General features: G+C 43.0%; 1 pseudogene; it reads right to left on the bottom strand.

The window, feature by feature from the left end:
* Window positions 1–8,550: 8,550 nt before the first annotated feature.
* On the bottom strand, window positions 8,551–9,636 carry LOC138097925 (peptidyl-prolyl cis-trans isomerase A pseudogene; annotated as a pseudogene).
* Window positions 9,637–13,902: the final 4,266 nt, after the last annotated feature.

Here is a 13,902-nt window from a genome sequence, read left to right as displayed (position 1 = left end):
CATCTTATTTGACCCCTTGGTAACATGGCTGCCATGGTCCACTCTTGCCTTTTCACTCCTCCTTTGTTTTCTACAACATTTCTTTTTCCCTAAGTTCTATTCTCAGTTCCCTTTCTCTGGCCATTCCTTCTCGCCTCAATTCTTTATACATACATTTTCTTCTCTTGCAATAGACGCTCCCTTCTCATATTATATCCAAATCATTCTTTCTTAAAATATTTACTTATTTATTTTTGGCTATGTTGGGTCTTAGCTGCGGTGTTCAGGCTTCTCTTGACTTGTGGCACGTGGGTTTAGTTGCCCTGTGGCATGAGGGATCTTAATCTCTCAGCCAAGGATCTAACCTGAGTTCCCTGCACTGGAAGGCAGATTCGTAGCCATTGGATCACCAAAGAAGTCCCCCAAATAGTTCTTATTTACTTTTCAGATCTCAGCTCAATTATTTGTAAAAAAATATTTTTTTATTTATTTGGCTGCACTGGGTCTTAGTTGGTGCACTTGGGATCTTCAACATTCATTGACACCTGAGGGGTCTTTAGTTGTGACCTGTGAACTCTTAGTTGCCATATGTGGGATCTAGTTCCTCAACCAGGAATAGAACTCAAGTCCCCTGCGTTGGAAGCTTGGAGTCTTAGCCACTGGACCACCAGGGAAGTCCCTCAGCTCAATTATTACTTCCTTTAGGAAGTCTTCCCTACTCTACTCCTCCCCAAATCTTGCCCCTGTATAGTCAGCAGCCTCTAGATGAACACCCATAGTACTCAGATATCTTCCTAGATAAGTACTGGCAACACTGTATTTTCAACACTTGTATCATCTAAATCTAAATACAGAAGTCATGATCACCATTATATTCCTAACACTTAGGAGAGTGGTGGACTAATACCAAGCTCTTAATAAATGCTTCTTAAATGAATGAATGAATGGTTTATTCAGGTGACATAAAAAATCTGCATTAGTTAAAATAGGGTGCATATAGAAAGAGATGAGGGGAAAAATAGATTGGGGGAGATTCCTGGCTTTCAAAGAAAAAAGTTTTAACTCCACTCTATAGACAAAACTGACCCTTGAAAAACACCTGGGCTAGAGAATGCCATGTCCTAGCATTAGTCTACTGCTGCTGCTGCTGCTAAGTCGCTTCAGTCATGTCTGATTCTGTGCGACCCCATAGATGGCAGCCCACCAGGCTCCCCCGTCCCTGGGATTCTCAAGGCAATCACACTGGAGTGGGTTGCCAGTTCCTTCTCCAATGCATGAAAGTGAAAAGTGAAAGTGAAGTCACTCAGTCATGTCTGACCTGCAGCGACCCCATGGACTGCAGCCTTCCAGGCTCCTCTGTCCATGGGGTTTTCCAGGCAAGAGTACTGGAGTGGGTTGCCATCGCCTTCTCCGATTAGTCTACTAGTCTGTCCTATCAATGGGTGTAGTGTGGCTGGAGAAATGACACACACGATAGTCTGGTTGAGCAACTCTAAGGGCAGTAAGTGATCATCCACTTAAGATGCATAGTTATCAAAGTATGCTAAGGGACGATGAAAGAGAGGATTCATTCTCTTGTCACTACCATTCACGGGGACAAGGAGTGCAGAGAGAGAGCCAGGATTAGAAGAAATGCGATTAGACAAAGAAGAAAAAGATTAGAAGAGTGAGATCATTTTCTATATGGTTTGAGTTGATAGGAAGGATACTTTGGAGGCATTGCTAAGAGACAGTTGGAAATTCCAGCCTGTAGCTCAGAGAAGGTTTGAAAAGAAATATGGAGTTGAGAGACATTTGAAAAGAGGTAATTGCTGAAGATGTGAAAGTCCCCAGGGAGAGAAGAGAAAGCAAAGAGAGAAGGACCTTGAAGAAATCTCTCCTTTTCAGTGCAGGAACATAAAGTCAGCAAAGAGCGATGAAGAGATTTTTCCAGAAGGAAAAGGCAGTCACACTCAAATATTGCTGTGGTTGTAGTCTTCAGAATGTGGGAAAATAACCTGAAAGTTGGTAGATAGCAGGACAAAGATGGAGAGAAAGTGATAATCTGACATGGATTTCAAGGGAGAAGAGTTTGTTGAGCTCAGAAGGTAGAAAGTTTTTTGCAAAGATGACCCAGAAGCAACAGAGTGGAAGGTAATGAGAATGTGAGCTTTCTTGATTGAGATGTAGGAGAAATTAGGTATAATCTCAAATTACACTTGAGAGGGTAAAAAACTAGGTTAAAGAGAAAGTTAAGTGCTCAGCAGTGCAAAGAAATGAAAAGGAAAGAAAAAGCTGAGTGTTTAAGCCCAAGGTCCAAAGTGTAAATGAATTCATTGACAGTGGAATGAGAGGTTTTAAGATTACAGTAACAAGGTCCAGTCCTTTGGCCACCTCATGCAAAGAGTTGACTCATTGGAGAAGACTCTAATGCTGGGAGGAACTGGGGGTAGGAGGAGAAGGGGATGACCGAGGATGAGATGGCTGGATGGCATCACCGGTCGTGAGTTTGAGTGAACTCTGGGAGTTGGTGATGGACAGGGAGGCCTGGCGTGCTGCAATTCATGGGGTCGAAAAGAGTTGGACACGACTGAACGACTGAACTGAATTGAACAAGGTTTACCCAGTCAATACATTTCACCAAATCAGGTCAACGTGAAGATATATAGAGCATCTCATCAACTATCTGTCCAGATATGTACATAAAAATAATCATTAATTAATCATTAGCATTCCCCCTTGCTGATTTTTGATCTTTCAGACAACTACCCTCCTCCTATTATTTTCTTTAAATGGACTCATGCTTTCTTTTTTTCAATTTTCTTTATTTTTAGTTGGAAGATAATTGCTTTATATCTGCCATACATCATTAATTCTGCCATACATATGTTACATACATGCATCTGCTATACATACATTAATTCTGCCATATATCAGCATGAATCAGCCATAGGTATGCATATGTCCCCTCCCTCTTGGCCTTCCCTCCCACCCCCATCCCATCCCCACCCTACCCCACCCACCACTCTAGGTCATCACCGAGCACCGACTTGAGCTCCCTGTGTCATACAGCAAATTCCCATTGGCTATTTTACATATGGTATATATTTCAATGCTATTCTCTCAATTCATCCCACCCTCTCCTGCCCCTGCTGTGTCCACAGGTCTCTTCTCTATACTGTGTCTCTATTGCCATTCTGCAAATAAGTTCATCAGTACCATTTTTCTAGATTCCATATATATATAGTAATATATGATATTTATTTTTCTTTTTTCTGATTTATTCATTCTGTATAAAAGACTTTAGGTTCATCCATCTCAATAGAACTGACTCAAATTTGTTCTTTTTTTATGGTAAGTAATATTACATCAAGGAGATCCAACCAGTCCATTCTAAAGGAGATCAGCCCTGGGTGTTCTTTGGAAGGACTGATGCTAAAGCTGAAACTCCAGTACTTTGGCCACCTCATGCGAAGAGTTGACTCATTGGAAAAGACTCTGATGCTGGGAGGGATTGGGGGCAGGAGGAAGAGGGGACGACAGAGAATGAGATGGCTGGATGGCATCACTGACTCGATGGACGAGAGTCTGAGTGAACTCCGGGAGATGGTGATGGACCGGGAGGCCTGGCGTGCTGCGATTCATGGGGTCACAAAGAGTCGGACACGACTGAGCAACTGAACTGAACTGAATATTACATCAAGTATGTATATATGTATATGTATATATACATACATACATATATATATATATATATATATATATATATATATATATATATATATATATATATATATATATATATATATATATATATATACCTCACAGCTTTATCCATTCATCGTCGACGGACATCTAGGTGGCTTCCACGTCCTAGCTGTTGTAAATGGTGCTGCAATGAACACTGGGGTACATGTACCTTTTAGAATTGTGATTTTCTCAGGCTATATGTCTAGTAGTGGGATTGCTGGTTCATATGGTAGTTTTATTCCTAGTTTTTAAAGAAATCGCCATACTGCTTTCAATAGTGAGTGTAGCAATTTACATTCCCGCCAACTGTGCAAGGGGGTTCCCTTTTCTCCACACTCTCTCCAGCACTCATTGTTTGTAGATTTTTTTTGATGGTGGCCATTCTGATCGGTATGAGATAATAGTTCATTGTAGTTTTGATATGCATTTCTCTAATAATAAGTGATGGTGAGCATTTTTCATGGATTTATTAGCCTATGTCTTCTTTAGAGAAATGTCTGTTTCAATCTTTTGCCTTAAATGGACTAATTGCTTTCTTATCCTCATTCTAAACAACAATATCCGGAGAAGGCAATGGCATCCCACTCCAGTACTCTTGCCTAGAAAGTTCCATGGACGGAGGAGCCTGGTAGGCTACAGTCCATGGGGTCGCTAAGAGTCGGACACGACTGAGTGACTTCACTTTCAATTTTCACTTTTCACTTTTATGCATTGGAGAAGGAAATGGCAACCCACTCCAGTATTCTTGCCTGAAGAATCCCAGGGACGGGGGAGCCTGACGGGCTGCCATCTATGGGGTCGCACAGAATCGGACACGACTGAAGCGACTTAGCAGCAGTAGCAGCAAACAACAATATCAATGAAATCACTGGTTCATATTTGTATTTTTATGTTCTGTAAATTAAATATGTAACAGTTAAAATACAAAATGTATATACAGGTAGAGCCTGGGGTCTGGTACCTGACAATTTAATTCATATCTTATCTCCACCACTTACTAGCTGTGTGACCTTGGGCAACATACTTAACTTCTCTGTGCCTTGGTTTTCTCTTACATAAACTGAGGATGTTATCGGAAGCTCTGGTCCACTATGATTGCCTTCTCTCAAACTCTAAACTCTTCTTGTCTCATTTTCTGAACAACCTACTTGTCACCTGTCATATACTACCTTCAGTCTTCATTCCAGGAAAATTATGGGGCACTTACCATATGCCAGTTACTGAGAGGCTGAGTCCTGGGCTGAGTCCTCAAGAAGGTCACCAAATAAAACACTTGCAACTTCTAGGTTGTGCATTTTCCTTTAGCTGACATTTTCAACACCAAAGTGCTCACAGCATTCTTACTTTGATTTGCTATCTCATTTCATAAGACCAGGGACAATACTGCTTTGTTGGAACTCCAAGGCTTACCTGATTCAGGGACAACAGAGAAGTCACTTAGATTTGGGCTGGGAAAGGATAAGGAGCAGGACAGAGAGTTAGTGCCTGGAGAAGTATGATTCAGTAAGTAAAAGGAATGTCCCCATCTGTCGATAAGATGTAGGATGACAGACTAGACTTTTAGCAATCTTCTCCTCCCTGCTTGGGACTTACCGGAGCACTGAAATCTTGGTTCACATTTGAAATCTCAACCTGGAGAGATTCAAGAAAAACTCTTTAGTAGCTCCAGTGGATAAACAAAAAGCAGACACAATGGTACATATCTACGAACTGATTGTTGCTATCTTTCTCCCCAGATGTAGAACGTTTCTAGTCTCCAAGTGAGCCCTCTTCATTGAAGAAGCTCTGAACTTCGAAGGCAGTCCATCATGGTCTTTGATATCTGTTGAACTGAATTTGGGAAACTGCAAGGAATCTCATTTTCAATTTAAGCTGAGGGAAGGTTCTGGATTTTAAACAAAAGGGGTGAATCTTCTCTGGAATCTGTAGTCTGTCTGGTTAATCAGAAGACCTTTTGGATAAACACCAGTTACTTCTGACTTATCTCTGAAGTACGAAGTGCCTTCTGAGTATCTTGATCACTTGAATTCTAGAAAAGAGAAAGCGGAAGTGACAACACTCTTTATAGCTTTCTGGAATTACTGATTTGCCATTTATTTTGTGTATCAGATTGCAGCCATGAAATTAAAAGATGCTTGCTCCTTGGAAGGAAAGTTATGACCAACCTAGACAGCAAATCAAAAAGCAGAGACATTACTTTGTCAAAAAGGTCCATCTAGTCAAGGCTATGGTTTTTCCAGTGGTCACTTATGGAAGCGAAAGTTGGACCATAAAGAAAGCTGAGTGCCAAAGAATTGATGCTTTTGAACTGTGGTGTTGGAGAAGACTCTTGAGAGTCCCTTGGACTGCACGGAGATCCAACCAGTCCATCCTAAAGATCAGTCCTGAGTGTTCATTGGAAGGACTGATGTTGAAGCTGAAACTCCAGTACTTTGGCCACCTGATGCGAAGGGCTGACTTATTTGAAAAGACCCTGATGCTGGGAAAGATTGAGGGCAGGAAGAGAAGGGGATGACAGAGGGTGATGGTTGGATGGCATCACTGACTCACTGGACATGAGTTTGGGTAAACTCCAGGAGTCGGTGATGGACAGGGAGGCCTGGCATGCTGCAGTTCATGGGGTCTCAAAGAGTCGGACACGACTGAGTGACTGAACTGAACTGAACACCACAAAGGCAAATGTGTGCTCACCAATGATAATTATGAACTAGATGCAACTTGAGATCTATTTACTGGACATCTATATGCCATTTCAAACACTTCATCACATGTAATCACATTAATCTTCACGAGAAGTTAATTATTAATTCTGTCATTATTAATATTATTAACATATTGTTAATCTTGTTCTAGAATGAAGAAATTCAAGAGATTCAAGGTCACTTAGCTAACATCTTCCTCAAATGATAACCACAAGAAAATCATTTTTAAAAATATATTGTTTGTATAAGCCTGCAGAGCTAGTTACTGGCATAGTTTCAAGTTAAGCTCTTAATCCTGAAGAATGCATTATTTGCTCTGTACCACAGTCCCTTGTTTATTCTATAAATTTCTGACCCTATAATTTTTAGATAATTACAACTTCTCTGCCTCATTTGTAAATTGAGGATAATGATGAAAGACTGTTAATGAAAAAATGACACTATATATCTTCATATAGTGAAACTCAGGTATCCATGAAGAAATGAAGGGAAATTCACAAATAAATCTGTAAAGTCTAAAGTTATAAATTAAGTGTCACGAGATTAACTATAAATGACTTTAGGGTTTAGGCTATGTCTCATTTTTTCTTTCACCCCCAGGCCCCAGTTTAAAGCGAGATTCAACAAATGCGGAACAACGTGGGTGAATAATAATTTCCTTAGGCCCTGGATAAATGTTTATACACTTGAAGGAAATAATGGAATTCTAGAACTGGAAGAGATCTTGGAACCGTCTATACCCATGGTTCTTCAAACATTAACGTATGGCATCAGAATCCTCTGGCGAGTTTGTTAAAGCACAGGTCGCTGTGTTCCAGACCCCCAGAGTTCTTGGTACACAAAGTCTGGGATGGGCTTGAGCCTTGTCGTTTCTCTTTTAAAAAGACTTACTTATTATCATTCGTGTTTTGGCTGGATCTTCCTTGCTGCGCTCGGGCTCTCTCTGGTTGTGGTGAGCGGGGGCCACTCTCCAGTTCTGGCGCGAGGGCTGCTCATTGACGTCGCTTCTCTCGCTGTGGAGCATGCGCACTAGGCACGGGGTCAGGCGCTGTGGCACATGGGCTTAGTTGCTCCTGGGTATGTGGGATCTTCCCGGATAAGGGATCCACCCGTGTGCCCTGCACTGGCAGGTGGATTCTTAGCCAGAAGACCACCAGGGAAGCCTTGAGCATTGGCATTTCTAACAAGTTCCCACGTGAGGCTGATGTTGCTGGTCCAGGGACCACACTTTGAGAATCACTAACCTGCCGCAACAATAACTAATATTTATTAAGGGCTAATTATGTGGCAGGCACTGTGCTAAAGGTATAATTCATATCAGGTCATTTAATCATTACAATAAGTCTACAGATGGTGACATTATTAGCATACTTATTTTAGTTATAAGAACAATGAGACCCAGGGAAGCTAAGTATTTTACCCAGACTCATCTGCCTAATAAGTGGTGAAACCAGGGTGATGCTTTCAGGCTGTGTGATGCTACATCTGGCTCTCTCGGGTGATATTACAACTTCACAGAGTGAGGTGCCTTGTACATCAGCCTAGATGAAGAAATGGAAGCCCACCAGAAGTGACTTGCCCAAGGTCGCGTGATGAATTGGAAGAGGAGTATGAATGAGAACACTGTCTTCCTAATTCAGCATCTGCCATCTCTTGCCATAGAGCACGAGGAGCAGGCAAGGGTTCTACTCCATCTTTCAGTGAATCCCCAAGGCCATCACCTTCTAATCAGTTTGAGTAGTACAGATGTCCTCATGGTGCTCTAATATCTTAGTCATTTTCCTTATTTACCCACTGTTTCATAACTTAAGGAGGTGCTGGTGTTTGTAGAGAGGAGAGTAGGGGTTGATGGATGAGTCATGAGGCTGGAGGCTAAAGACCCAGAAAGGAAAGGGGTTAATCAGACTGATGAATGGCTCAAGAGTGGATGGAAGATATGTCTCTATGTGTCTTGGCAAGTCCTTTGTAATATCTCTTCCCACACTTAGAAAACCCAGCTCTCAGGGACTTTAGGTCATTGTACCCCAACCACCCGAGTCTCCAGGGATGCTGGAAAGGAAAATTAAGAATGTTTGGTTTGGGGAAGATTGGGCCTAGGAGGGCTCTTAAAATTCTAAATTCAGTCCCCAGAGGCTCCGTCTTAGATATGCTGTCCTCTCTGGTTTCTGTGCCTATAAGTTTGTTTGTTTGTTTGTTTTAAAGTAAAACATAATTCAAATTTATCAATTTGTCCACGGTCACCAATGGTGATCTTCTTGCTGGTCTTGCCACTCCTGAACCCAAAGCGCTCCATGGTTTCCACGATATTCATGCCCCCCTTCACCCTGTCAAAGACCATGTGCTTGCCGTCCAACCGTTCAGTCTTGGCAATGCAGATGGAAAACTGGGAACCATTTGTGTTGGGGCCAGCCTTTGCCATGGACAAGATGCCAGAGCCTGCATGCTTCCGAGTGAAATTCTCATCAAATCTCTCGCCATAGATGGACTTGCCACTGGTGCCATTACGGTGGCAAAGTCACCACCCTGGCACAAAAATCCTGGAATTATTCTATGAAAGCAGGAAGCTTTATACCAAATCTTTTCTTCCCAGTGCTCAGAGCATGAAAAATTTCTGCTGTCTTTGGAACTTTGTCTACAAAACCTCAGAGGAGATGGGGCCCAAGGGCTTGCCATTGTCGGCAATGTCAAAAAACAGGGTGGGCTTGACTGTGGCTGAAGGCTCCGGGGTGGCGCCGTCTACAAGGCTGTACCTGTAAGTTTTGCTAAACAGGTGTCTTTGAGCTCCACAGTGGTCAGGGTAAAAACATTTGAAGTGAGTTTAGCATCAGAATTAAAGAAGAAATTTGTCCATTGTTCAAAGAGTAGGCTGTACCTGACACCAAGCAAATACTGTCAAACAGCAATGGCTAGGTCGCACTGGTGGTCAAAGCTGTCCTTTCTCTGGCCAGGAAAAGTTTAACATCCCTGTCTGCAAAATCTGATTTCTTTAAGGACCCTCTGTCCCTCATCCCTCCCTCCCTTTTCCTTTCACCGTGCCCCTCCCCTCACCTCCGCATTCCCCAGGCACTTTATGCAAAAGTACACAAAGCTCCTCAACATTGAGATCGTGGGTATGATTATTACGGGCAAATTCCCTAACTTTCCAGAGCTTCAGAGGCATGAGTAGCCTGTGAATGTCTGTGTGGTCAGTGAGTTTGTTCTTTAGGATGAGAAACCTGGTAGGCATGCAGGCCCCAAAGATCAGGTGCTCTCAAATGAGTCATTGGTAATGAGTAGACGAAACACAAGGCGCAGCTGTCCACGTTTCCTTCCCCGGGCCCCTTCCACCCCCTCTCCAAAATCTCCCCTGCCCTTGCTGGCCTTCCCCACCCCCCGCAGGTAGAACAACTGGCTGAAAAGATGCATTTTTTTTTTTTGGTGGCCAAGATAAGGTTAGAATGACTGTCACCATGACCCAGCTTCAGTTCAGTTCAGTCGCTCAGTGGTGTCCGACTCTTTGCAACCCCATGGACTGTAGCACGCCAGGCCTCCCTGTCCATCACCAACTCCCGGAGCTGCTCAGACTCATGTCCATTGAGTCGGTGATGCCATCCAATGATCTCATCCTCTGTCTTCCCCTTCTTCTCCCACCTTCAATCTTTCGCAGTATCAGTGTCTTTTCTAGTGAGTCAGTTCTTCGAATCAGGTGGCCAAAGTATTGGAGTTTCAGCTTCAACATCAGTCCTTCCAGTGAATATTCAGGACTGATTTCCTTTAGGATGGACAGGTTGGATCTCTTTGCAGTCCAAGCGACTCTCAAGAGTCTTCTCCAACACCACAGTTCAAAAGCATCAATTCTTCAGCGCTCAGCTTTCTTTCTAGTCCAACTCTCACATCCATACATGACCACAGGAAAAACCATAGCTCTGACTAGACAGATCTTTGTTGGCAAAGTAATGTCTCTGTTTTTTAAAATGCTGTCTAGTTTGGTCATAACTTTTCTTCCAAGGACCAAGTGTCTTTTAATTTCATGGCTGCAGTCACTATCTGCAGTGATTTTGGAGCCCAAAGAAATAAAAAGTCTCTCACTGCTTCCATTGTTTTCTCATCTATTTGCCATGCAGTGATGGGACTGGATGCCATGATCTTAGTTTTCTGAATGTTGAGTTTTAAACCAACTTTTTCACTCTCCTCTTTCACTTTCAATCAAGAGGCTCTTTAGTTCTTCTTCACTTTCTGCCATAAGGGTGGTGTCATCTGCATATCTGAGGTTATTGATATTTCTCCCAGCAATCTTGATTCCAGCTTGTGCTTCTTCCAGCCCAGTGTTTCTCATGATGTATTGTGCATATAAGTTAAATAAGCAGGGTGACAATATACAGCCTTGACGGACTCCTTTCCCTATTTGGAACCAGTCCATTGTTCCATGTCCAGTTCTAACTGTTGCTTCTTGACCTGTTACTCATTCGAAAAGCATTTGCAAAGGCTGCGCAATCATGGATGAGCTTGTTAAACTGCTTTTGTCTTTTTGTTTGATTTACAACAGAGAGGCCACTGTGGCAGCTTTTTTTTTTGGAAAATAAGTGCTAAATGAATGCAGTCCCTGGAATACTGATATTTATCTGGAGCCAAAGGTATTTTTGGCCAATAAAATGGCATGGGCCTGCTTGGGGTCCCCAGTCACACTACGTTACAGGTCCTGCAGATGTCCACGCAGCATATGAGTTTGGAGTGATGGGGACAGACAGCTTCCGGCCAACTACCAGCTTTGAGGCCCTGCCTCTCTCCTGGCCCCTAGTCCCAAAGGTCCTGGCATCTGTCTGTTTGCTAGGGCTTGGGCACGTAGTGTCCTTGGATGGTGGCATCTTTCCTCATACTGAGTTATTCTTAATTAAGCCTATAGGACTCAGCTTGGCAGTCTAGTCCCTGGACAGTCTGTTCCCAGCCAGCTGTTGTCACTGGCTTCTGCCCCGTGAGACCTGTGCCTTTTCTTACTTGGTAGAATGTTCTAGGCATGGGCTCTGGAAACAGAAAAACCTGGCTTCTGATCCAGCTCAGTCCCTTGTTCTGAACTAGATGGGGCTGTAACGTGACCTTTCCCATCTCCCCACCCTTGCTCATACCATTATCTTGGCCTGAAATCGTATCTCTGCTTCTTCACACACAGGCAAACCCTATTCAGCTCTGAGTGAAAGTGCAAGTGTTAGTCACTCAGTAGTGTCTGACTTCTTCTGACCCCGTGGACTGGAGTCCACCAGGTTCCTCTGTCCATGGGATTCTCCAGGCAAGAATACTGGAGTGGATTGCCATTTCCTTCTCCAGGGGATCTTCCCAACCCAGGGATTGAACCCAGGTCTCCCGCATTGCAGGCAGACTCTTTATGGACTGAACCACCAGGGAAGACAGGCTCTAAGGTTGCCTCTAAGGTCAAGTGCAGATACCACTGTGAGCCCTTCTTTACCGCACAACGAGGTATGATCTCCGGAGTTATCTCAGTGTCCCATCTCTTTGTCAGTTTCCGTATCTTGGGTTTAATTGTTCCCAGAGCTCTTTCTTTCCTGCGTTTCTGCTTTGAATCTCTGCCATTAAACTTATTACACAGCAGGGTTGCCAGATAAAATACAGGACACTCAGCGAAGATTGAATTTCAGATAAACAAAGAGTAATTCGTTCAGTATAAATATGGCCCAAATATTATAAGGGGAAAGCTTACATTAAATTTTTTCTGTCATTTATCTGAAATTAAAATTTAACTGAGCACTCTGTATTGTGTGTGTGTATCTGGAAGCCCCTCACACCTCACTCTTTTTAACAGTTGTAGACTTTTCTGGATCCTTCATTGAATGGCACAAGATGTGACGGTAGCAAGCTTGTCTGCAAGGATTCATCTTTGCATCCTCTTATTTCTTCCTCCAAGGAGTTGCTTGGTGAAGCCTTGTTGGTGAGTAAAGGGACTGTCACACCAGTGGTTATGAGCACAGTTCTTTTTTATTTTATTTTATTTTATTTTTTTAATGAGCACAGTTCTTAAGAGCCTTAGTTTTGGAATAGAGGGCCAGAATGTGTTGTGTTCCTATCATTAGACTTACGACGTGTGCCTTAGCAAGCTACCCACTCATGACTGTAAAATGGGAAGAAGACAGGATACCTTTTATTTAGGTACTACCTACCTTCTATGCTCTGAATGTACGTTAAGGGCCTAGCAGCTGTTCAGTCCATAGGAAATGTTCAATAATTGTTAGTTGCTATTACTGTAAATGTTGAAACATAGTCAGAACTGGTAGCTTGAGTTTAGCAGCAACCATTTTACTATAGATGATAAGGACTGTATAAAGGAAGCAATTATATGTCATTTAGGGGCTGCCCAGGTGGCGCTAGTAGCAAAGAACCTGCCTGCCAACGCAGGAGGAGACATGGATTTGATCCCTTGGTCAGGAAGATACCCTGGAAATGGCAACCCACTCCAATATTTTTGCCTGGAAAATCCCATGGATGAAGGGGCCTGGCGGGCTATAGTCTTTGGGGTCACCATGAGTTGGACACAACTGAAACGACTTAGCACACACATGTTGGTTGCAAACAGAAAAATGCAGAAGGGATCCCAGTCTTCCTTTGAAGAGGCATCTTATTTGGCTTTTCTTTCCAGTATCTCAAGTCAAAGGTATGTCCTTCTCTTGGGCTGATGTACTTGTCTGGCTTTTTAAGATGTCAGTCCTTTGTCTCTATTTCTAAGACTCCTCTATAGCTCCCCGAGATGGTATATGCTCTTATCCAGCCCTTTATGACCATATTTTACTTCCTTCTCACTTTCCCCAGATCCTGGGTGCTTTGTTCCCTAGCTAGAAATCATTTGCCGCTTTGCTTAGATACTATTGCCTTTTGTGTGTGTGTAAAGTGTTAACTGTGTGTAATGTGCTGTGTGTGTGTGTGTGTGTGTGTGTATGATGCGAGAAGAAATAAGTCAAGTCATTCTGGCTTCTCCTAATTACCCAGGCACAGTTGGATGAGTGGCTATTAGCAAAATTACTCAAGTCTGACAGGTATTTAACTCTACCAGGCTAAGTGCAAAACCCACTCTCCCTGTGTTTAATGGCCCCTCTACCAGGCTCCCTGAGATGCTTGGCTTAGAGTGTCCCATTGAATATTCACAAGCGCTCATAGGTTTATGTGCTTATCTCAAATTTGTGGATGAGGAAACAGAATGAAAGAGGTTAGTAACTCACTCTAAGGCCTCAAGGCTGGTAACTCCTAGCTGCAATTCAAACCCATTTTCCTGACTCCACCCCTCAGGCTCTTTTCTCCAAAGCCAGTGGTTCTTCACCCTGGCTGCACATTTTAAATCAACCCATATGTCCAATGGACTGATGGCTGGACCCCATTCCCAGAGATTCTGATTTAATTGCTTTTGACAGCCATTGCAATTGTACTACTCTCCTCTCGGCCTGTTTATCAGGTCATAAGACAAAATGATCAAACATAGCCTAATTTGACCTCCCCCTCCCGTTGTCCCCAC

Source organism: Capricornis sumatraensis, chromosome 22 (assembly GCF_032405125.1).
Source record: "Capricornis sumatraensis isolate serow.1 chromosome 22, serow.2, whole genome shotgun sequence".
Lineage (NCBI taxonomy): Eukaryota > Metazoa > Chordata > Mammalia > Artiodactyla > Bovidae > Capricornis > Capricornis sumatraensis.
Note: the sequence above shows the minus strand (reverse complement) of the source record. Positions and strands in the feature narration are given on the sequence as shown.